This window comes from Hemitrygon akajei, chromosome 4 (assembly GCF_048418815.1).
Source record: "Hemitrygon akajei chromosome 4, sHemAka1.3, whole genome shotgun sequence".
NCBI classification, from domain to species: domain Eukaryota; kingdom Metazoa; phylum Chordata; class Chondrichthyes; order Myliobatiformes; family Dasyatidae; genus Hemitrygon; species Hemitrygon akajei.
Window position 1 is genome coordinate 198114975 of NC_133127.1, and position 24069 is coordinate 198139043.

Genomic DNA, 24069 nt, shown 5'->3' on the forward strand with positions numbered 1-24069 from the left:
AAAGCAGGCGCTGAGCTGTTAGAACAGGGACAGCAGAAAGAGATACAGAAGATACACACAGAGCAAATTAGTTAAGTTTGCATTTTAAAGCAAGATTTTAGTGAATGTTTGCCACTTAGTTGTGCCTATGTAAGTAATCAAACTGAGTTAAACTACTGCAGAATCCTGTAACATGTTCAGTTGTTTCTGGTTTCTATCGTCCTTTTATGCATTTACCATCTTGAATTTGTTGGTTTTTAATTATGTATTTTTGATCATTTTTTGTGATACTTCCTGTATATTTGTGGTCTTCTGCTGCTATAGCCCACAGTTTAATGTGTTGTGCATTCAGAGATGCTATTCTGCACACCACTGTTGTAACTTGCTGTTATTTGTGTTATTGACACCTTCCTGTCAGCTTGAAGCAGTCTGCCCGTTCTTCTCTGACCTCCCTCATTAACAAGGCATTTTCACAAACCAAACTACCACGAACTGGAAGGTTTATTTTTGGGGTTTTTGGGGGTGAACTGACAGAGTTCAGTGCACAGTCTGTGATGCTTATAGGGGACTTCAACGTCCATCACCAAGACTGGCTGGGCAGCCGAACAACTGACAATGCTGGTTGGTGCACACTGCAACTAGCTGATAGTCTTGTTCTGCAGCAGATTGTGCCCGATCCAACAAGGGGGGAGTATATCCTTGATCTTGTTATGACGGACCCTACCCACTAAGGCAACAACTATGGCTCAAGTGGGTTCTTCAGTCCATAACCCCGTGCTAGTGAAGTTGGATGTTCCAGTTTACCGTGACCAGCCATTCAAGAGGAAAGTTTGGTGTTACAACAAAGCCAACTTTTGGGATTTGCGTGGTCATCTTTCATCAACTGACTGGTCTAGCATTCTCGAAGACAAGGACCCTGAGAAGACTTGCACCAAGCTTACAGAAGTTATATGTGAGGCCATGGACATTCACATTCCCAGCAAAATTGTTACTAAGAAGACTGGCGACAAAGTATGGTTTGATGACAAGTGCAGACGAGCAGCAAAGAAGAAATATCATCTCTACTGCCATCTAAAGAAGTGCAACACTCCTGCTAATAAGGAGAAGTTTGCACGGGCTAGGCAGTCATACAATCGAGCAGAGAGACCGGCCAGAAGAAACCATAACATCTAACTCAAAGATGACTGGTAAGCTTAGCAGCAAGAAGTGGTGGAATGTTGTGAACTCCCTCTTTGGAAGAACAGGCCACTCTGACATCCCTGTCATTGAGCACAATGGGTCTGTACATACAACAGCAAAGGATAAGGCCAATGTGTTCTGTCGGGCTTTCGCAGATAAATGTCGGCTCACAAATACTAATGACCAGCCACCAGATGTCAAGCTGCTTACTACCACTTCGCTGAACAAAATCATCTTCAAACCTAAAGACATCAGGAAAATTATGCAACAGCTTCCACCTGATAAAGCATCGGGCCCTGACCAGATTCCAACCAGAGTCTTAGAGGAATTCAGTGCAGAACTTGCACGTCCTCTCTGTCACCTCTTCCAGCTATGCTTCTTGAGTGATGTATTCCCAGAACAGTGGAAAATAGCATCAGTAACACCAATACACAAGCGGAATTCCAGAGTTGATCCTCCAAATTACCGCCCCATATCCTTACTCAGTGTCATCAGCAAGATAATGGAAGCAGCAGTCCACAAACAAGTTCAGAACTACCTACTTAACTTCAGGTAGGCAGTATGGATTTAGACCTGATCACAGTACAGCCGATCTCCTCAACACCTTATCTCATCCGTGGAACACCTCCTTAGACAAAGGTGGAGAATTGTGTGTCATAGCCCTGGATATCAAAGGAGCATTTGACAAGGTCTGGCAAAATGGACTCTGTGTTAAGCTGAGATCCAAAGGAATATCTGGAAAGCTGCAGATCCACCTTCATGGACGGACCATCAAAGTTGCTATCTCTGGTCAGGCTTCTGATTCTTCAACCATCAATGCATCTGTACCACAGGGTTCAATACTTGGACCACCTCTGTTTTCCATCTTTATTGATGACTTGGTTGATGCACGCAGTAATGAGCTATACCTGTACGCTGACGACTCCACACTATTTCACCGATTAGAGCAGGAGAGAGTAATCCAGTGACAGCGGGCCTGACAGGATGAAAGCCTGGGCAGACGACTGGAATGTCACCTTTGAGCCTACTCAGTGCAAGGCGACGGTGATGTCTAGGAAGAGGAATCCATCCACCCCCGATCTGCATTTTGGGAACTGCAAGCTGGATTTAAAGAAGGAGCTAGTAATCCTTGGTGTTAATATTGACAGCAAGTAGTTGTGGGATAAACACCTTCCCACTATTTCAAACAAGGCTGGACAAAGGCTTGGAGCTCTGTGGAAAGTAGCACCCAAACTAAACAAAGAGGGCAGAGCCACGGTTTACAAAGCCCAGGTACGAGGTATCATGGAGAATGCCTGTTTATCATGGATGAATGCCTCACAGAGTGTCCTCAGCCAGCTTGATTCCATTCACAGAAAGGCTCTCAGGATTACAGGTGTGGATGAAGCCACAGCTCATGAGAAGCTAGCCGTCAGTAGCTTACACCACAAACGACAGGTTACTGCAGCTACTGTGCTGTACAAAATGCACACCAGCCACAGCCCCGCAGACCTTCATCTTATGAGAGACGGCACACCACATGATCAAGTTTGTCTATGCCTGCTCATGCTGTTTCTATGCCTGATGCGAGAACCTACACACTGGATAGAAGCTTCCTTCACTGTGCTATCAGAATTTGGAACAGCCTTCCAGATGCAGTGGTGGAAACATCTGCGACGATGGGGTCCAAGCCTTCAAAAGAGTCGAGTGCACCAACACCGATCACCTCTGGGAGGGATGTCACATGCTTCTTCATAAGCTATCATGAAGGGGACCAGGATGGCAATGCTTGGTTGTTGGTAGGTAGGGTTAATACCTGACCTTCAAGAGCACCTGTGAGTTATGTTCCGGCTGGACTTAGTCCTTAAACTGCTGGAGAACAGTGTGAAAAGATCAGGTGCTGTTTTCTCCCGGAAAGGATTAATTTTTAGTTCCAAGTGCTCCTGTAATATTTTGTCACCCTGTAACCTTATCTTTCAATCTCTCTGAATTATGGAGGACAGCATGTGTATAAATGTGTCCCTCCAACAGACTTCATCATGACTCCAGTATTTCTACTATTCTTTAATATTTCTTAATTGTATCCATGATTTTTTATGTCCTATCGCTGAGCAGCAGTAAACCATCAGATTGGCCTATCAGAGTTCTCTTTGGGAACTAGTTGACTTGATCAGCATTTCTGATCTGGCTATTGTTCATGATTGCAATAAATCAAAAAAAGGAATGGTAAGGAAACTAGTGGTAAATAGGAACACTACAGATATCCAGTGGAGATACCCAGAACTGTGGCAATTGAGGGAGAATGATAAGCAAGAGAAAATCTGCAGATGCTGAAAATCAAAGTAACACACACAAAATGCTGGAGGAACTCAGCAGGCCAAGCAGTATAATGGAAAAGAGTAAACAGTCGACATTTCAGGTCAAAACCCTTAATCAAGACTCAATCAGGAAAGGAGGTCCTCAACCTGTGCCAGGACTGCTGTAGGTTCCTTCTCCACAGAATGGATGGAGGTGAGCAGATTAGCTCTCGTCTTTGTTTATCAGTTCCGTTCTTCTAAATGAAGGGACTTTCTGGGAAACATTGACACAGAACTCAATAACACGCAGCAGATGCAGGAAGGAGGCTGTTGCAGAGATTTGGGAGAACAATTACTCACCACACCCACGGTCATCAGCCAAGATTCAAGAGGCCGGAAGCAAATACGAAAGCAAAGATTAAAAAGCAGACGCTGAGCTGTTTGAACAGGCACAGCAGAAAGAGATACAGAAGATACATACAGAGCAAATTAGTTAAGTTTGCATTTTAAAGCAAGATTTTAGTGAATGTTTGCCACTTAATTGTGCCTATGTAAGTAATCAAACTGAGTTAAACTACTACAGAATCCTGTAACATATTCAAATGTTTCTGGTTTTTATTTTCCCTCTTTTGCATTTGCCATCTTGAATTTGTTATTGTTTAATTATGTATTTTTGATCATTGTTTTGTGCTAGCTACCAGTTCCTGAATTGCCACAAGGAACCCTTCTGTTTCTGGGAAGAGGACTCCACCTCGGAGCCAGGCGTTCGACGCTTGCTCGCTGACATCTCGTCTGCTCAGGTTAACTTTTACTTCTATGGTGATAATTTCTTCATTTTTCTGAGTTGTGCTTTCATTTAAGTTTGAGAGAGTGTACTTCGTATCAGAATTGCATATGGTCGTGTGGACTGCTTAATCAAGTTTTCGTTGGTGAAAATACATCCTTTGAAGTTTTATCTGAGTGTTGTTGAAATTTTTAATGCCTGTTATTCCTCTTCCTCCTCCTGTTCTTGGTATTGGCCATTCTTCTGTACAAAGTACTTCTTGCAACAGAGACTCTCCTTCCCATGACATTCTGTAGCATCTCCCCTTATGTCCACTCCGCAGTTCCCACCAAAAGACCCCAAACTACTGTCCTTCACAAAACTCCCTCTCTCCGCTCTCTCTAGAACTTTCTCCATACCCATCATCCTGATTGGCTGACACAACATTCTTAAGCTGAACAGAAGGGCTTCTTACCTTTAGCCAAAACTAAAACATTCTACCAGCAGGGCACACTGCTATTGCAAAAAACTACTGAAGTGAAATACTTCCAGTTTAGCAGTAGAAATCATAACCGTGGTATTATATTGCCTTTGTTATATTTTTACTATTGAGCTCTGTTTGGCAGATTACTTTAGCCTCAAAGCAAATTCTATCAAAAGTTTTTCCTTTATCACGCTATGTTCTATTTTCTTTACTTGTTGATATTCCAAATACTTGTTTTATACTCATCCATCGGTTGTATTGTATCCTGCTGCTCTTTTTTATATTGTTCTATCTCTATTGCACCTTTCTTTATGTTTAATGTTCTGCAATTATCTAGTCCAAAGTTCACGTTTTTATCTTTCAAAAATAGTTCTACTATTTGAATTAATTGCTTTAGCTTTACTGATGAAGGAGCGTGTAATTTCAAATTGTCCATGTATAGAAGGTGTAAATTGTTAGGTTGTTTCTGATTTAATGCCCTATTTTCATCTGATTCAGTAAATTAGAGAGACGGTTTAAAGCTAGACAAAGCCATAGTGGGCTCAGAGAGTCACCTTGAAAAATGCCTTTGCTTATTTTGTTTTTTTTGGTTGATGGATAGAGTGATGATAGTTCACCAGTGGTTCATCATATGTGGTATCATCACATGTACTGGGTGTAGTTTATATTTATTAAGAACTTCTATTTACCATGAGTGTGGGACAGAATCAAATGCTCTGTGGTAGTCAATATAATAACACGAAAGATCTCTGCTTTTCCTCCAGGCTTGATTTAGAATTACAGAATCTATTATCAGTTGTACTTTACATCCTTTCATGCCCTTATGGTGTCTGTTGTGCTCTTCTGTAAGTATATTGTGCTTATCTCAGTGAATGACAATTAGCTGCAAGATGTGCGATGCTACAATTTGAAAATGAACACTGCTGGTACTTTTCTAGAGGTGTGGTATTATTTATAACCACATTTAGCATATCCATTGTAACTTCAGATAATTGCATTTCTTCAGTCCTTGTCCCCCCTATTCCAGTTTGTTTCTTGGTTGTGCATTATGCTGATGACCAGATATTAGACCAAAAGTTCATTATCTCTGTGTTTGTTATGTTACGAACTGTAACGTTTTAGAGATGAACCAGCAGCAATAGATTACACCTGGAGTCTGGTTTTGATGTTAAAAGCACTATCTTTATTAGTATCTACTTATAATATAGTAACTCAACCAAGGTAATCCACAAAATAAATGATGGGAGAGAGATATTTGTAATGCAGGGTGAAACGTAGAGGAAAGGTAAGTACGAAGTATCCCACAGGTTCCACGTCAGGTAAAACGAGATAACAGTCGCCGTAGATTTTGTCCATCATGACATTCCAAATCCACATACGAATTATCACTGAAAGTGACCTGTCACAGGAATATTGTCTTTCAGTGGTTACCACACAACATACACAGGTAAGGGCTACACAAGTGGTCCACAAATTATCCCAAAATCCAGTCCTATGGATTATACAAAGTGACAGTCAGACATTCATTATGCACTGCGTGCCGATGATCAACCCACCCTTGTGGGCATTGGAGAGTTTTTTTTTCTCTCTCTCTCTCTCTCTCTCTCTCTCTCTCTCTCTCTCTCTCTCTCTCTCTCTATCTCTCTCTCTCGCTCTCCCTCTCCCTCTCTCCAGACTGAGACAGCCTGTGACTGACGTGATAGTCCCGCCTCACACAGGCTCTCTTAAAGAAACAGTCTCAGTAAAAGACCTGTGGGTTCGTAACAGTTAGTTATTCTGTGCCAGTGTTGGTGGCATTTTGGTGTGTCGAATTTGGTTTTAATTTTCTCTGTAAACCTTTTTCAGTGTTCCTGAACTGATTGTTCTGTTTTCTTCGTCTGGCGTATTTCATGTATCTATTTAGTCTGGCTCTGTATGTACCAAGCATTTGTTTTAGTGTAGCTATAGGTTGATTGTATGTTTCCTTAGTGTTTTTTGCTCAGGTTATCCATTATATACTCTATTAGGCGGGTTATTTATGCTGCTAAGGTTTCAATTTCCTTCCTTAACCTTTTCTGACATTTCAGTGCTCTCACCTTTGGGTTTCTACTAATCAGTGTCTCTATTTTGGAATCAATGCACTGTACTGTGGTTAATGTTCTGCAGTATGTTATTGTGTGTACTTCTTCAAATGTTGCAAGTTTTCTGAACTATTGTGATAATATAATATTCTTGAGAGTATTAACAATTTTTGCAAATGTTGATGTCTTGTTTTGTTTGGTAGGGTCTTTTTGTTGGGTCAGTGCCCATATATTTTATTTGTATGATGTTAAGTATAAAGATAATTTTATCTGTAAGCTCAGCTTCATTCTTAGCATTCTGTGGAGACTCTGCATCTGTGTTGTTGCTATTACCATCCAGTTGTGGAGCAGTTGCTGAAGTGATTCTATTTTCATCAGTGCTTCGGTGGTTGGCATCTTCATTATTTTCTTGTATAGCATGGAGGGATGTTGTGCTATAAAATATTGATTCAGCAGTGTACCACCAGCAATCCGCTTACTGTCATTCCCAGCACCACCTCCAGGGAGGCCCTGGAGATCCCCGGGCCATGGCCGTATCACTCTGTTCCCTAGACATGTCTCCATTTCTGAAGTGAAAGGGTATTGCTTCTTACACCTACAGCCAGGTTTTTGGTTTCAATTGCCCCTAACATGGAGAACAGATGCTGATCAGAGCTCCGTCCTATCTGGGTACAGACGTGCCTGGATCTGTTTCTGATTTGGTCCGTGAGTGGTATTTTATTTCCCACCTGCCCTGTATATCTGCAGAGCTTTCCCCAGCCCACCACCTGGGGACGTGCCCGATCGGGGACAGAAAACCCCTCTCGGGTTGTTACTATTATTAATATCATCACATGTACATCGAAACGTACAGGGAAATGTATCATTTATGTTAACAACCAACAGGGTCCGAGGATGTGTTGGGGAAGTTTCTACACACATTACAGTGCCAACGTGTTGTACCCACAGCAGTAGAACACAAACAACAACAACACAACAACAGTAACTAAACAACAAAAAACAAACCCTTTCCTCCTTCCCACCCACCCACTGTTCATAGTTACTGAACAAATTGCTCTGCACAGACTTCAAACGTAGTCACAATCTAACACCACAAATGTGTTATGTTCCTGTGGCATCTCCTGCAAAGCATTGATGTATCAAAGTGGTTGAAAGCAGCATTGACATGCAATCCTCTGTCTCACGAAGGCAACATTTATCATCAGAGATCCCCACCAACACGGCCAGGTCAGCTTCTTGCAGCTACCATCGGGTAGGAGGTACAGAAACCTCACACCACAGGTTCACCACAGATACTTCCCTTCAACCATCTGGTTCTTGAACCGACCGTCACAACCCGTATCACTACTGCTGTATAGCAACACCATGACCACTGCAATTTTGTGTAGATTAAATTGGTAAATGCTGTTACATATAGACTGAAAATGAGTGATGTCCAAGGGATAATGAAAAAAATGTTCTGAAAAGTTGAGCGAGCTGGGGCTTTTACTTTTGGAGTGAAGGGGAATGAGAGGTGAACTGATAAAAATGAGTAAGATACACAGAGAGAGTTCCCGTTTCTCTCAGGGTGGAAATTTGCTAATACGAGGGGATTAATTTTAAGATGATTGGAGGGGAGTATGGGGGGGTATCAGAGGTAGGATTTTACACAGAGAGTGGTGGATGTGTGGAATGCCCCAGTCATTTCTACACTATTGTCTGTTCTGTGCTGCAGTCCTGTACACTGAGTGGCAGCTGATCCCCATGTTGTATTTGCCAAAAAATGTATGAGTGGGATTCTGATATTCGAGAGATAAATTTAAATTTAAATTCCTTTCCCCTCTCTCTCCTTTCCTCCCATTTTCCACCATTCTCCCTCTTTCTCTTTCACATTCTTTTCTCTACCCCACCACTGTCTCCCAGTGTCTTTTTTCTCTCTGCAGCTTTAATATTGATTGTTCATTAACATTTTTACAAAAACTTGCTTCCAAACTGGTGAACTAATTTTTGATTAATTTCTGTTAAAAAACTCAAGGGAAAATCTTTATTGACATTTCTCCTGACAATCTAACAAAACTTCACCACCATGATTACCCATCATTGGCTAATTTATTTGCCTCCTCAAGGCAATTAGTCCTGTCGGTGAAAGATGATCATTACGTTTTATTACTGATTCCATACCTGATGTATATTGATATTGAACTCTCTGCTGTTTACTGATTGTATGCCAGTGCTTTACTGACTTTATACCTTCGTCTGTGTGGCTAAGCACAGCTCCAATGCCATGTTTAAGACTGCTGGCGACATCACTGCTGTTGTTGAATCGAAGGTGATGGTATTTCGGAAGGAGGCAAATGACTGTCAGGGCCGTCTGCCTACGTTTGATGAGTCTCTCTCTCACCCTCTCACTCGATGCTGCTGGAGAAATGTGCCAGAGACTTTGATCTTGGACAAGGTTTAGTCAACATAGTTTGTTTGTGGATTGGACTCTGCAGTTCACGTTATGTGTTTCTGGTTTCTAGTTACTCTCTTTTTATTGGTAATTTGTGCGAATTGAATTGGGGTGCACTGGCTCCAATCAACTCCAATGGGGCACACTGGCTCCAATCAACTCAAATGGGGCATACTGGCTCCAATCAACTCCAATGGGGTGTACTGGCTCCAATCAACTCCAATGGGGTGCACTGGCTCCAATCAACTCCAAAGGGGTTTACTGGCTCCAATCAACTCCAATGGGGTGCACTGGCTCCAATCAACTCCAATGGGGCACACTGGCTCCAATCAACTCCAATGGGGCACACTGGCTCCTATCAACTCCAATGGGATGCACTGGCTCCAATCAACTCCAATGGGGTGCACTGGCTCCAATCAACTCCAATGGGATGTACTGGCTCCAATCAAATCCAATGGGGCGCACTGGCTCCAATCAACTCCAATGGGATGCACTGGCTCCAATCAACTCCAATGGGGCGCACTGGCTCCAATCAACTCCAATGGGGCACACTGGCTCCAATCAATTCCAATGGGGTGTACTGGCACCAATCAACTCCAATGGGGTGTACTGGCTCCAATCAACTCCAATGGGGTGCACTGGCTCCAATCAACTCCAATGGGATGCACTGGCCCCATTCAACTCCAATGGGGTGCACTGTCTCCAATCAACTCCAAAGGGGTGTACTGGCTCCAATCAACTCCAATGGGGTGCACTGTCTCCAATCAACTCCAAAGGGGTGTACTGGCTCCAATCAACTCCAATGGGGTGTACTGGCGCCAATCAACTCCAATGGGGTGTACTGGCTCCAATCAACTCCAATGGGGTGCACTGGCTCCAATCAACTCCAATGGGATGCACTGGCCCCATTCAACTCCAATGGGGTGCACTGTCTCCAATCAACTCCAAAGGGGTGTACTGGCTCCAATCAACTCCAATGGGGTGCACTGTCTCCAATCAACTCCAAAGGGGTGTACTGGCTCCAATCAACTCCAATGGGGCACACTGGCTCCAATCAACTCCAATGGGGTGTACTGGCTCCAATCAACTCCAATGGGGCGCACCGGCTCCAATCAACTCCAATGGGGCACACTGGCTCCAATCAACTCCAATGGGGTGTACTGGCTCCAATCAACTCCAATGGGGCGAACTGGCTCCAATCAACTCCAATGGTGTGTACTGGCTCCAATCAACTCCAATGGGGCGCACCGGCTCCAATCAACTCCAATGGGGCACACTGGCTCCAATCAACTCCAATGGGGTGCACTGGCCCCAATCAACTCCAATGGGGCACACTGGCTCCAATCAACTCCAATGGGATGTACTGGCTCCAATCAACTCCAATGGGGCGCACTGGCTCCAATCAACTCCAATGGGATGCACTGGCTCCAATCAACTCCAATGGGGCGCACTGGCTCCAATCAACTCCAATGGGGCACACTGGCTCCAATCAATTCCAATGGGGTGTACTGGCTCCAATCAACTCCAATGGGGCGTACTGGCTCCAATCAACTCCAATGGGGTGTACTGGCTCCAATCAACTCCAATGGGGTGCACTGGCTCCAATCAACTCCAATGGGATGCACTGGCCCCATTCAACTCCAATGGGGTGTACTGGCTCCAATCAACTCCAATGGGGTGCACTGTCTCCAATCAACTCCAAAGGGGTGTACTGGCTCCAATCAACTCCAATGGGGCACACTGGCTCCAATCAACTCCAATGGGGTGTACTGGCTCCAATCAACTCCAATGGGGCGCACTGGCTCCAATCAACTCCAATGGGGCACACTGGCTCCAATCCACTCCAATGGGGTGTACTGGCTCCAATCAACTCCAATGGGGCGAACTGGCTCCAATCAACTCCAATGGTGTGTACTGGCTCCAATCAACTCCAATGGGGTATACTGGCTCCAATCAACTCCAATGGGGTACACTGGCTCCAATAAACCCCAATGGGGTGCACTGGCCCCAATCAACTCCAATGGGGCACACTGGCTCCAATCAACTCCAATTGGGTGTACTGGCTCCAATCAACTCCAATGGGGTGCACTGGCTCCAATCAACTCCAATGGGGTGTACTGGCTCCAATCAACTCCAATAGGGTGCACTGACTCCAATCAACTCCAATGGGATGCACTGGCACCAATCAACTCCAAAGGGGTTTACAGGCTCCAATCAACTCCAATGGGGTGCACTGGCTCCAATCAACCCCAAAGGGGTTTACTGGCTCCAATCAACTCCAATGGGGGTCACTGGCTCCAATCAACTCCAATGGGATGCACTGGCTCCAATCAACTCCAATGGGGTGCACTGGCTCCAATCAACTCCAATGGGATGTACTGGCTCCAATCAACTCCAATGGGGCGCACTGGCTCCAATCAACTCCAATGGGATGCACTGGCACCAATCAACTCCAATGGGGCGCACTGGCTCCAATCAACTCCAATGGGATGCACTGGCTCCAATCAACTCCAATGGGGTGCACTGGCCCCAATCAACTCCAATGGGGCACACTGGCTCCAATCAACTCCAATGGGGTGTACTGGCTCCAATCAACTCCAATGGGGTGCACTGGCTCCAATCAACTCCAATGGGGTGTACTGGCTCCAATCAACTCCAAAGGGGTTTACAGGCTCCAATCAACTCCAATGGGGTTCACCGGCTCCAATCAACCCCAAAGGGGTTTACTGGCTCCAATCAACTCCAATGGGGTGCACTGGCTCCAATCAACTCCAATGGGGTGCACTGGCTCCAATCAACTGCAATGGGGTGTACTGGCCCCAATCAACTCCAATGGGGCGCACTGACGTCCTGCAATCAACGAATGGCACAGCGCTGAACAGAACTGAACTAAACTGAACATTTCTGGACTGTTTCAAGGCCTCTGTGGTTTGATGTTTTATATTCTGTTTGTTTTTGTTGTTCAGTTTTTGCCATTTGTGTAATTTGCTCCTTTTTTCTCTTTAAATATTTTCTCTCTCTTTCAATATTTTTATTAGTTTCTGCATAGAGGAATACAGAGTACAAGAAGATATATATTATAAGTCAAAAGAAAAAAATAAAATAGTACCAGATACATTGTATTAAAAATACAGTTACAATCACAAAACCCTGTATTCATAAAAATTAAATTAAATCATAATATTGAAATATAATAATCTTTTATACAGAAACAAATCTAAACCCACTGCCAAAGTCAGAGCCTTTGGGAAAAGCAAGAAAAAAAGGGAAAACCCTTAACATATAATAAAATATATTATTAGCCACCATCTGTACTTTTACAACAAATCAAAGGTTGTGAAAATAACTCAAAAATGGTCCCCACAATGTACAAAAGTCTTGGCTAAATTCAAAAACTGAACAACAGATCTTCTCTAAATTTAAGCATGAAATAACATCCCGTAACCATTGAGCATGAGTAGGCGGAACAGCATCCTTCCATTTAAGCAAGAGCACCCTCCTAGCTATAAAGAGAAGTAAAAGCCAAAATATGCAAATCAGGTGTCTCCAAAATAAAGTCTTTTCCTCCAATAATACCAAATAATGCGGTCAAAGGGTTAGGCTTAAAATTTACCTTGAAAAGTACAGAGAAAGTTTGGAATTCTCCTTCCAGTATCTTTCAAGACTAGGACATGTCCAAAACATGTGAATTAATGAAGCTTCTCCATTTTTACATCTATCACAGAAAGGAGATATATCCGAATAAAAATGAGATAGCTTATCTTTAGACATGTGAGCCTTATTAACCACTTTAAATTGTAAAAGGGAATGACAGGCACATAACAATGAAGTGTTAACCAATCTAAAAATTTCATTCCGTTTCCTCAGAAATTGAAGTCTGTAAATCTTGCTCCCAAAGATTTTTAATCTTGTCTACAGGAGCATTGCTCATTCCTAGCAATGTACCATAAATATTGGATATTGAACCATTATAAAAAGGTTTCAAATTAAAAATTACATCTAATAAGTCCTTATTGGAACTTATAGAAGATGTATATAGTTGAGAATGCAGAAGGTCCCTAATTTGTAAACGAAAAAACTGAGTTTTGGGTAAACTATATTTAGCTGACATTTACTCAAACGAAAGAAGACTTCCTCCAACAAATAAATCCTGGAAGCATTTAATACCCAATCTATCCCATTCTTTAAAAACTGAATCGGTCATCGAAGGATTTTATATACCTAAATTTATATGCCTTTTTCAGGCATTACCTGTTTTTATTCCTAAATCTTTTATTTTGATTCTCTTGATTCTATTATATCTTCTTATATATCTTCGAACATTCTCGACTAAATAAAGTTCATCTTCAAAAATCTAAGAAGAATAGAGGTTTAGCTTTACCAAATTTTAGGTTTTATTATTAGGCAGTCAGTATATGAAATCTTACATCTTGGACATATTATATTAACAGTGAAGACTGCCCAATATGGGTTTCTTTAGAAGCTAACTCTGTTAATAAATTTTCTATTATTTCTCTTCTCGGATCCTCACTACCTTTATCTTTTAGTAAACTAACTGAAAATTTGCCAGTTAAACATACTTTGAGCATCTGGGTACAATTTAGGAAATTCCTTGGTCTATTGAGATTTTCTTTGTCTAGTCCCATTTGCTTTAACTATTTTTTAATCCAAAAGTGGTGTCAAAAATAACAACATATAACAATCACATAACATATAACAATCACAGCATGGAAACAGGCCATCTCGGCCCTCCTAGTCCGTGCCGAACTCTTAATCTCACCTAGTCCCACCTACCTGCACTCAGCCCATAACCCTCCACTCCTTTCCTGTCCATATACCTATCCAATTTTACCTTAAATGACACAACTGAACTGGCCTCTACTACTTCTACAGGAAGCTCATTCTACACAGCTATCACTCTCTGAGTAAAGAAATACCCCCTCGTGTTTCCCTTAAACTTTTGCCCCCTAACTCTCAAATCATGTCCTCTCGTTTGAATCTCCCCTACTCTCAATGGAAACAGCCTATTCACGTCAACTCTATCTATCCCTCTCAAAATTTTAAATACCTCGATCAAATCCCCCCTCAACCTTCTACGCTCCAATGAATAGAGACCTAACTTGTTCAACCTTTCTCTGTAACTTAAGTGCTGAAACCCAGGTAACATCCTAGTAAATCGTCTCTGCACTCTCTCTAATTTATTGATATCTTTCCTATAATTCGGTGACCAGAACTGTACACAATATTCCAAATTTGGCCTTACCAATGCAAGCAATTCAAGCAACACACACAAAATGCTGGTGGAACACAGCAGGCCAGGCAGCATCTATAAGGAGAAGCACTGTCGACATTTCGGGTGAATACCCTTCGTTGACAGTGCTTCTCCTTATAGATGCTGCCTGGCCTGCTGTGTTCCACCAGCATTTTGTGTGTGTTACCAGTTTGATAGTGTCCTTTTTACAAAGTTCAGTAAGGTAAGAAAATTTTCATTAAATAGGTATTTGTAATTCTTGGTAATTGTTACACCCAAATAGGTAAATTAATTTCTTACAATTTTAAAAAGAAGGGTAGTATTAATTGATGATATAGGATTTATGATATAGATAACCAGGATCGCACTCCATGGTTATATTTGGAGGAAAATTCGGTAACGGGGTTTTCTTTAGCTTCTTTATTAGGAGCTCCCCTTCCTTTTTCGTTCTCCAGAATAGGTAGACAAGCTCTCAACCCTATTGTTAAACATACCTTAAAAATCTGGTTTCAGTTTTGTAGATTTTTTGAATTAAATAATTTTTTACTCTCTGGTAATATTTATTCTAATTTTTTTTAAACCATCAACTCTGGATAAGGCTTTTTTAATATGGAAAACTAAAGGAATAAAAACTTTTTTAGATTTGTTCTTACAGGATTGTTTAATGTCTTTTTCGCAGTTAATGGTTAAATATGATATCTCTAACACACATTTTTTTAGATACTTACAGGTTAGGAATTTTTTACGTGATTTTTTACCTAATTATCCCTTGGCCTACTCTTCAAATTTGGCTTATGCTATTTTTCTGCTTAAACCATTTCAAAAACGATTAATAGCTATCATTTATAAACAGTTAATGAATCCTCACATGTTGCCTAATGATAAGGTTCACCGCACTTGGGAAATAGAACTTCAACATTCACTTTCAGATGATCAATAGAGTAAAATTTATTATCTAGTTAATAATTCATCTATCTGTGCATGCTATTCCTTAATTCAGTTTAAGATAGTACATAGAGCCCATATGTCTAAAGATAAATTGGCGCATATATTTCCTAATATAAGCCCTATTTGTGACAGTTGTAATGTAGAAGTGGCTACTCTAACTCATATGTTTTTGTCCTGTGTAAGCTTAAATAATTTTTGGAGAGATGTTTTTAGAATACTATCTAAAGTTATAGATGTATGTTCAACCCAATTCACTTACGGCAATTTCTGGGATTATTCCAGAGGAAGTAGGCAGAGTATCTGCTTCCGCTCAACATGTGATAGCCTTTTCAACTTTACTGGCTAAGAGAGCTATCTTGTTATACTGGAAAGATTCTAATCCGCCGACTGTTCTCTATTGGCTCTCCTCCATTATGTCATGTCTAAGCTTGGAGAAAATTAGAAGCTGGACGTTTGATACATCTTTTAATTCCGAGCAAGTCTGGTGACCCTTTATTCAATATTTTTATAAGATTTAATATATTTTTTATTTATTTTTTTTAAAATTCGTTTTGGGGAAAATCCTTATCCATGAAGGTTTGGTGACTGGAAGGATGTTTTTTCTTCTTCTTTTTTCTTTTAATTTTATCCTCAAATGGACTGCTGAATCTTTCTTTTCTTTTCTTTTCCTTTTTTTTGTTCCAATTTAGTTTAGTTGGGTTTTTGTTCCTTTATATAAATAAAATTTTCCAATCTTTTGTTTATGATTTGTTAAGAGGAGTTGTGGTTTTTTTGATTATACTGTATATATAACAGCGTAACACTATACCTATTTGATTTTGAAAGTAAGAGAAAGCACAGGAGGCAGTGAAGTCTTGACAATAGAAATAAAAAGCAATAGGTCATCAGCATAAAGTGAAACTTTATGAACAGTCCCTCTCCTTAGGATACCAGTAATATCATTAGATTCTTGAAAAGCAATGGCTAAGGGTTCTAAAGCCAAATCAAAGAGCAAAGGGCTCAGGAGACAACCTTGTCTAGTTCCACGCTGAATTTTAAAAGGTTTGGAATACTGAAAATTAGTAAGGGCCTTAGCAGAAAGAGATTGATACAGTAATTTAATCCATTGAATAAAATTGTGCCCAAAATTAAATTTCTCTTACAGTTTTAAATAAATAATTCCACTAAACCTGCTCAAAAGCCTTCTCAGCGTCCAAAGAAATCACACATTCCGATATGTCCTTAGAAGGGGAATAAATAACGTTTAATAAACAATGAATATTAAAGTGGGAATATCGATTTTTAATAAATCCCATCTGATCATCAGAAATGATAGATGGTAAAATATTTTCAATTCTACGGGTCAGAACTTCAGATAGGATTTTAGAATTGACATTAAGTAAAGAAATTTGTCTGTAAGAAGAGCATTCAGTTGGGTTCTTATTCTTTTTAAGAATAAGCAAAATAGAAGCTTCATAAAAAGATTGTGGCAACCTACCCAGCTTAAAGAAATCCGAAAAAAACTGCACATAAATGAGGTATAAGCAGTGAGGAAAAAGCCTTATAAAATTCTGCCGAAAATCCATCAGGACTTGGAGCCTTCCCCGAGTGCAAGAAGCATACAGCCTCAGCAATTTCCTCGTACTAAATAGGTTGATCCAATTGTTTTCGGTTATCAACAGAAAGTGTAGGTATGTTTAATTGATCTAAAAAATTATTCATTACAGTGTTATCTTTGGAAGGGTCTGAACTATAAAGTTTAGAATAAAATTCTTTAAAAATATCGTTTATTTCTAAATGGTCAATTGTCCTATCATAATTGGCTTTACAAATTTCTTTAATTTACCATTTAGATATAAAGGTTTTTAATTGGCTAGCCAATAATTTACCTGTTTTGTCTCCGTGGATATAAAATTGACTTTTATCTTTTAAAAGTTGATTTTCAATTGGATATGTTAAAAGAAGATCATATTTAATTGAATTTCAACACACCTTTTATATAAAGTAGGATCTGGAGCCAAGGCATATTTCTTGTCTAATTGTTTTAACAGATTACCTAACTCAATTTTCTCTTTATTGGCTCTTTTCTTGACACTTGCAGTATAGGAAATAATTTGACCTCTGATAAAAGCCTTAAAGGCATCCCATCTAATAAGACTAGAAGTCTCTTCCAAAGTATTCTCTTCAAAAAAAAAGAATAATTTGTCTCTTCAGAAACTTTAAGAAATCTTTATCAGATAACAAAGTTAAATTAAAATGCCAAGATCTGTTTATTTGAGGAAGACCAGGGAGATTTAAACATAAAAGCACTGGAGCATGATCTGAAACAGCAATTTCTTTGTATTCACAGGATTGAACTAAAAGAATCATTTGACTATCAATAAAAAAGTAATCAATCCTGGAATACGTATGATGGACATGAGAAAAAACCAAATACTCCCTATCTAGTGGATGTAAGAAACACCATATATCAACAATACTGCATTTCATTAAAAAGATTGAATAAACAAAGCTGATTTATTAAGTGTCACTGTTTTAAAGAATGACCTATCTAAAACTGGATCTAACCAACAATTAAAATCTCCTCCCATCACCAAAGAGTAAAGGCTCAAATCTAGCAGAAATATATTTAAAAAACGCTCAGAAAATCCCAGATCATCTGTATTCAGAGCATACAGATTGGCAAATACCATTAATTTATTATCTAATATTCCTGACACTATGACAAAACACCCATTAACATCAGACATTACTTTATGTTGGACAAATGGAACTGTATTATCCATAAAAATCAAAACTTCTCTAGACTTGGCCTGGAAAGAGAAGTAAATATGTAGTCCTTTCTATCTACTGAAAAGACACAAGTTGTCACAATTACGTACATGTGTTTCTTGTAAAAAAAATAATTGGGGCCTTAAGTTTTTAAATATAGGCAAAAATCTAATTCCGCTGCACAGGGCGATTTAATCCTTTCACGTTAAGACTGAGTAAGTTAATAGTATGACCCATTATTAATACTATTTAATAGAGAAATTAAAGTAATAACCAGTAAAATGAACATTAAAACCAAACAATAAGCCTTGAAATAGGGTAACCAAGCAACAGATTTGGTTAACCTCCCAAAACAGCTCCCAGAAAAAGACGCCCCTCCCCCTCCCAAAATCAGAAGCCCAGCCAAAAGAAGGCTGGCAACTACAGCCAATGACATCACCCTTCCAAAACAACCTGCTGATTTGACTCCTAATTAATTCCAAGGTCAACTGTATTCCAGGCTAGACTAAATAATTATTACAGTTTCAAAACAATAGAATGAAAAATACCAAAACTAAGCCATATTGATTTTAAAAAACTCAAGAAATGTGTATGAAATAATAAAAAAACATCAAAATTCATAACATATAAACACACTCGGTATTAACTTATTAAAATCTTATTCTCTAAGTAAAGCATTTAAGTCACAAGGAAGTTTAGCTGCGAAGGTTGACCAAAAGTAAGAGAAGCAATTATTCATATAGCAAGATACTAAACAGTCAATCCATTGTTTGTAAAAAATCATGGGCTTCTCCACTCGAGCGAAAGCACTCTTTAGAACCATCTTGCAGAGTGATTCTAAGACGAGCAGGATAACAAAGGGATGGCTTTAAACCTTTGTTAAAAATTTCCAACATTAACCTCTTTGAATTTAACACGCTCATTCATGACCTCGGGTGAAAAATCCTCGACAATCCTAATCTCCTGACCCTTGTAATCAATCAGTCCTCTTCGACGAGATTCATGAGTTAAACTTTCCTTTGTTTGAAATTCACGAAAACAAATTATAACTGACCTGGGCTTGGCTCCCAGAGGTGGTCTGAAGATGGGCAATCTATTAGCTTGATCGATCATTGTAAGATTTTAGGAAATAACTGTACCAAAGAGCTTGCAAAGAATTCAGTAGGCTGATCCATTAACTCTTCAAGACCCAGAATTCGTAGGTTATTTCTTCTGCTGTTTTCTAAATTGATAATCTTCTGTCTTAATTTCTCATTAAATTTAGATTGCTTTTCACAGAGCTTTTGAAGGTCATCCATTCTTGCATCCAAAATCATCAGAGTTTCTTCATTCTCTTCTATTCGTTTATCATGCTCAGTTAAGGTTTTTTGAATAGAATCCAATTTTGCATCCATTAGTTTAAATTCAGATCTAAGTTGTTGGAACTCATCGGAAAATTCTTTTCTGTGTTTTCAAAGCAAATCCATTATAGAATCCAAAGGTGCAGGAGCATCTTCTTCTTTTTTAGTACTTTGGCACTCATATTAAAAAATATCACGTTTAAAAGTGAGGTTTCAAATCAGATTGGAAATAGTAAAGTAAGTGAGATAGGAGTGACTGCAAGAAGCTGTTACTCCATTCACAACCAGCAAGAGAATCCTGCACCTTTTTTTGCACATTGAATTTTGGTGTTCCTTTGAATGGGTTCCATGGTGTTTCTTTGTTTCGTGGCTTCCTCTGGGAAGATAAATCTCAGGGTTGTATAGTCAGGGTTCATAATAAATTAACTTCAAAGCTTTTGAATCTTTGCTCAATCCATGTCTGTATCTCTCCCTCTACACTTGGGCCATCACTGAACCCTGATCAGTAGATATGCTGGTCCTGTTTCTAAGTGGTATGACTCTGACTCTATGAACAACGAGGCTGATTATCGTGGAGAAGAGTAAAGGAATGGTGTTTAGAAACGGTCAAGCCAAGGAGCATTCAAAGATGCTGCAGGTTTGGAGCAAGAGATTGAAACTTCCTGTTGAAGGGTCTTGGCCCAAAACGTTGGCTACTCTTTTCTCACAGATGCTGCCTGACCTGCTGAGTTCTTCCAGCATTGTGTACCTATTTTTTTGTTTTGTGTTTTGAAACAGCCAGGATGTCTCCGAACTTGGCATGCTTTGCAGACAGAAACCATGAGGTTTCTCCGTCTGTTGACACAGGTTTGGGATATCTCCAGCAATCTCTTTGTTCCTATTTACCGCTTGTTCCCTTACCATTCCATTCAGACTAAACTTGAACATAATGTATGGTACAAAGGAGATGGGCTCATTATTTTCACTATACCATTAACATCAATGGTACTGTAATTGAGTGATAACCAGAGATTAATTTAGCATGGAAACAGGCCCTTTAACCAACTCACCCATGAGCTACACTCAGCCACTTTATTGGGTAAACCTGTACACCTGCTTGTTAATGCAAATATCTAACAGTCAAACATGTGGCAACAACTCAATGAATAAAAGCACACAGACATGGTCAAGAGGTTCAGACCAAACGTCAGAATCAGGAAGAAGTATGATCTGAGTGATATTGACCTTGGAATGATTGTTGGTGCCAGACAGGGTGGATTGAGTATCTAAGAAACTGCTGATCTCCTGGGATTGTCGTGCTCAGGTCCATAGAGTTCACAGAGAATGGCGTGAAAAACAAACAAGAGAAAAACATTTTGTGAGTGGCAGATCTGTGGGAAAAAATGTTTATTGATGAGACTCATCACAAGGGGAATGGCCAGACTGGTTAAAGCTGACAGGAAGGTGACAGTAACTCAAATAACCACACATTACTACAGCAGTGTGTAGAAAAGCATCTTTGAATGCACAAAATACCCAAGATAATTAGCCACTGAGTGTAAGCTTGTCCCATCCGACCGTGTTTGACCAACATCCATCTGAAGCTTCCTATCCATGTACCTGTCCACATGTCCTTTAATAGGTGGCACAGCCGAGCAGCCGGTAGATCTGCCGTCTCTCAGTGCACATCATCTGGGTTCAATCCTGACCTCAAGCTGTGTCCTCCCTTTCTCATTTACACCATCAGGGAGGAGGTACAGGAGCCTGATGACTCCCACTCAGTGATTCAGAAACAGCTTCTTCTCTGCCATCAGATTTCTGAACAGTCCACGAACATCCCCTCACTCTTCTCCCCCCTCCCATCAGGCAGAAACCTGAAAGCTCATACAACCGGGCTCAAGGAGAACCTCTGTCCCACTGGTGACTCTCACTGGACTCTCCGCACTTTATTCTGCATCGTTATTGTCCTGATGAAGGGTTTGAGCTGAAAAGTCGACTGTTCACTCTCTTCCATAGATGCTGCCTGACCTGCTGAGTTCCTCCTGCATTTTGTGTGTGTTGCTCTGGATTTCCAGCCTCTGCAGCTTTTCTTGTATTTATTATTGTTTCATTTTTTTCTACTGAAACATTTAACAATGTCAAAGTAAATTTATTTTCAAAGTACACAGATGTCACCATATACAACCTTGAGAGACCAGAAGGAAAGACCATACCTAACAGGATGACAAGCAATGTGCAAAAGACAGCGATCTGTGGAAGTACAAAAGAGAAAAGAGTAAATATAATAATAATGATGAATATCGAGCACATGAGATGAAGGGTCTTTGAAAGTGAGACCATGGGGAGACTTCGCCTACTGTCTTTGGAGTGACACACAGATTTGTGTGGCTGCAATTAATTCTTCCTTTTCCCCAGTTTAAACTTTAAATTTTTAACTTTTATTTGTCAGATCTTAGAGGGGAATAGTTGTTATTATGTCACAATCTTTAGGAAGTGGAAAGCAGCTTCCTGAATCCAGCAATGGAAAGGGGAAAAAGTTGGACAAAACGCCAGTTTGGGTCGAGCAATTAGAAAATTCTCTGATGACTCTTGATAAGAAGGTAGACAACAACACGGTAAAACTTGATGCTCCCTCTTCTGAGATGAAGTCATTAAGAGGGAGTTTTCAATTTGTGCAGGAAAACATTATCTCTCTGAATTTGGAACTTAAAGAGGCGAAGTGGCAAATTGCAGAAATGTCAGCACGTTTGGAGAAGTCACAAAAGAAGATCATCGATTTGGAAGCAAGATCTCGTCGGAATAATATTCGTATTGTTGGATTGAAGGAAGGATCTGAGACTGAAGATTTATCAGACTATTTTGCTAACCTGTTTCAATCTCTGTTTCTGGATATTTTATTTCAACCTCCCGACATCGAAAGAGCACACAGAATTTTTACTGTGACACCTCGCCAAGACAGGCCAAGGCCAGTTTTGGTTTTTTTTCTTTTTTTTGTAATTTTTTTATTGAAGTTCATCATAAAACAAACATTTCCATAAGATGTATTTCAGACATTGTACATATATATCATATAATCATATATATCACAAATCTCCACATAGTATTTATCTGAGGATTACACATAGAAAAGAGAGGAGAGAAAAAAACAAGCAAAAGGAAAGAACTATGTACAAGTAGGGAGTGATCTTTTTTTTTACAACAGATTCATTGATTTGTAAGAATAAAATCAGGCCTATGAGGCATTATATAGTTAAACCATTTTCCCCAGTATGAATCAAATTGTTCCAGCTTATGATTAACAGATGCTGTTATCTTCTCCATTTTGTAAATGCCCATTGTAATTTCCATCCATGTATTTAAAGTTGGGCTCTCCTGTGATAACCATTTCCTAGTAAGAGTCTTTTTACCAGCCACCAACAGTATATTCATTAAATATTTAACCCTTTTCAAACATTCTTGAGGTATCTATCCAAAATATATGATCTTAGTCTCTAAGGGTATTTCACATTTAAAGATGTCTTGTAGGGCATTGTGTATTCCCCTCCAATAGTTTTTGATAACAGGGCAGTCCCAAAAAATATGATAATGATTTGCATCTTGATTTCCACAATTTTTCTAGCAAACAGAGAGGTTACTATCATAATGGGATTTCTGAGAGGGTGTAATAAAATATCTTATCAAGTTTTTCCATCCAAACTCCCTCCATTTCTGTGAACTGGTACACTTCCATTGATATCTCCATATTGTTGTCCATTCTTCCTCAGATATAATTATCCCTCCTTCCTTCTCCCATTTTGTTTTAATGTACGAAGTCGAATGTGTTTTAAGATTTGACAACCCTTTATACATGCTTGAAATGATTCTACTACTGTTATCTGAATTATATGCTTTTCTAAATAGCTCTGTCAAGCATGTTCTTGCCTTGGTTACATTTTTAAGTGTCTTATTAGCATATTGTCGCATCTGTAAATACCGATAAAAATCTTGTTTTTCTAATAAGTGTTTCTCTTTAAGCATTTCAAAACTGAACAAGTGTTCCTTCTTTCATTATGTTGCAAAGAACTGTTATTCCTTTAGCTGTCCAGTCCTTAAATCTAGCATCCAATTTATTTGGTGTAAAATCAGAGTCATATGCACACCATTTACGAATTGCAATATCTCCCTCTAGATTATATTCTTTTATAGTAGTTTTCCATATTTTAAGAGTCAATTTCACCCATGGGTTATCAATAGTATTTATGTACCTTTGCAGGTTGTTAGCAACCAAAATTGCTTGTATGGGGATGGGGAGTACACGCTCCTCAATGTTTATCCATTGAGCGTCATGTGATGGGTTACACCAACATATCACAGCTCTCAACTGTGCTGCAAAATAATAATCTCTAAGAGAAGGTAGGCCCCATCCCCCCTTTTCCTTTGCTAATTGCAAAGTTTTGAGACGAACTCTAGGCCTTTTTCCCAGCCGAATATACCTTGATAGCATCTTGTTCCATTCATTGAATTGATTTTGATTAATCTCTATTGGTAGGGTCTGAAAGAGATATAACAGTCTGGGCAGTATATTCATTTTACTAGACTCAATCCTTGAACTGAGACTGAAAAAAGGAATCAGGTTCCATCTTGCCACA

General features: G+C 39.8%; 1 protein-coding gene and 1 long non-coding RNA gene across 2 annotated transcripts in view; both read left to right on the plus strand.

Annotated features, from left to right (window-relative positions):
• The window catches only part of LOC140726046 (uncharacterized), a 201730-nt gene that overhangs the window by 158819 nt on the left and 18842 nt on the right, over positions 1-24069 (plus strand). The gene's annotated exons all lie outside the window — the stretch shown is intronic.
• On the plus strand, positions 3874-23598 carry LOC140727117 (uncharacterized). The gene is made up of 3 exons (XR_012098787.1): positions 3874-3985; positions 4129-4253; positions 21603-23598. It is a non-coding gene; the product is annotated as an uncharacterized lncRNA (long non-coding RNA).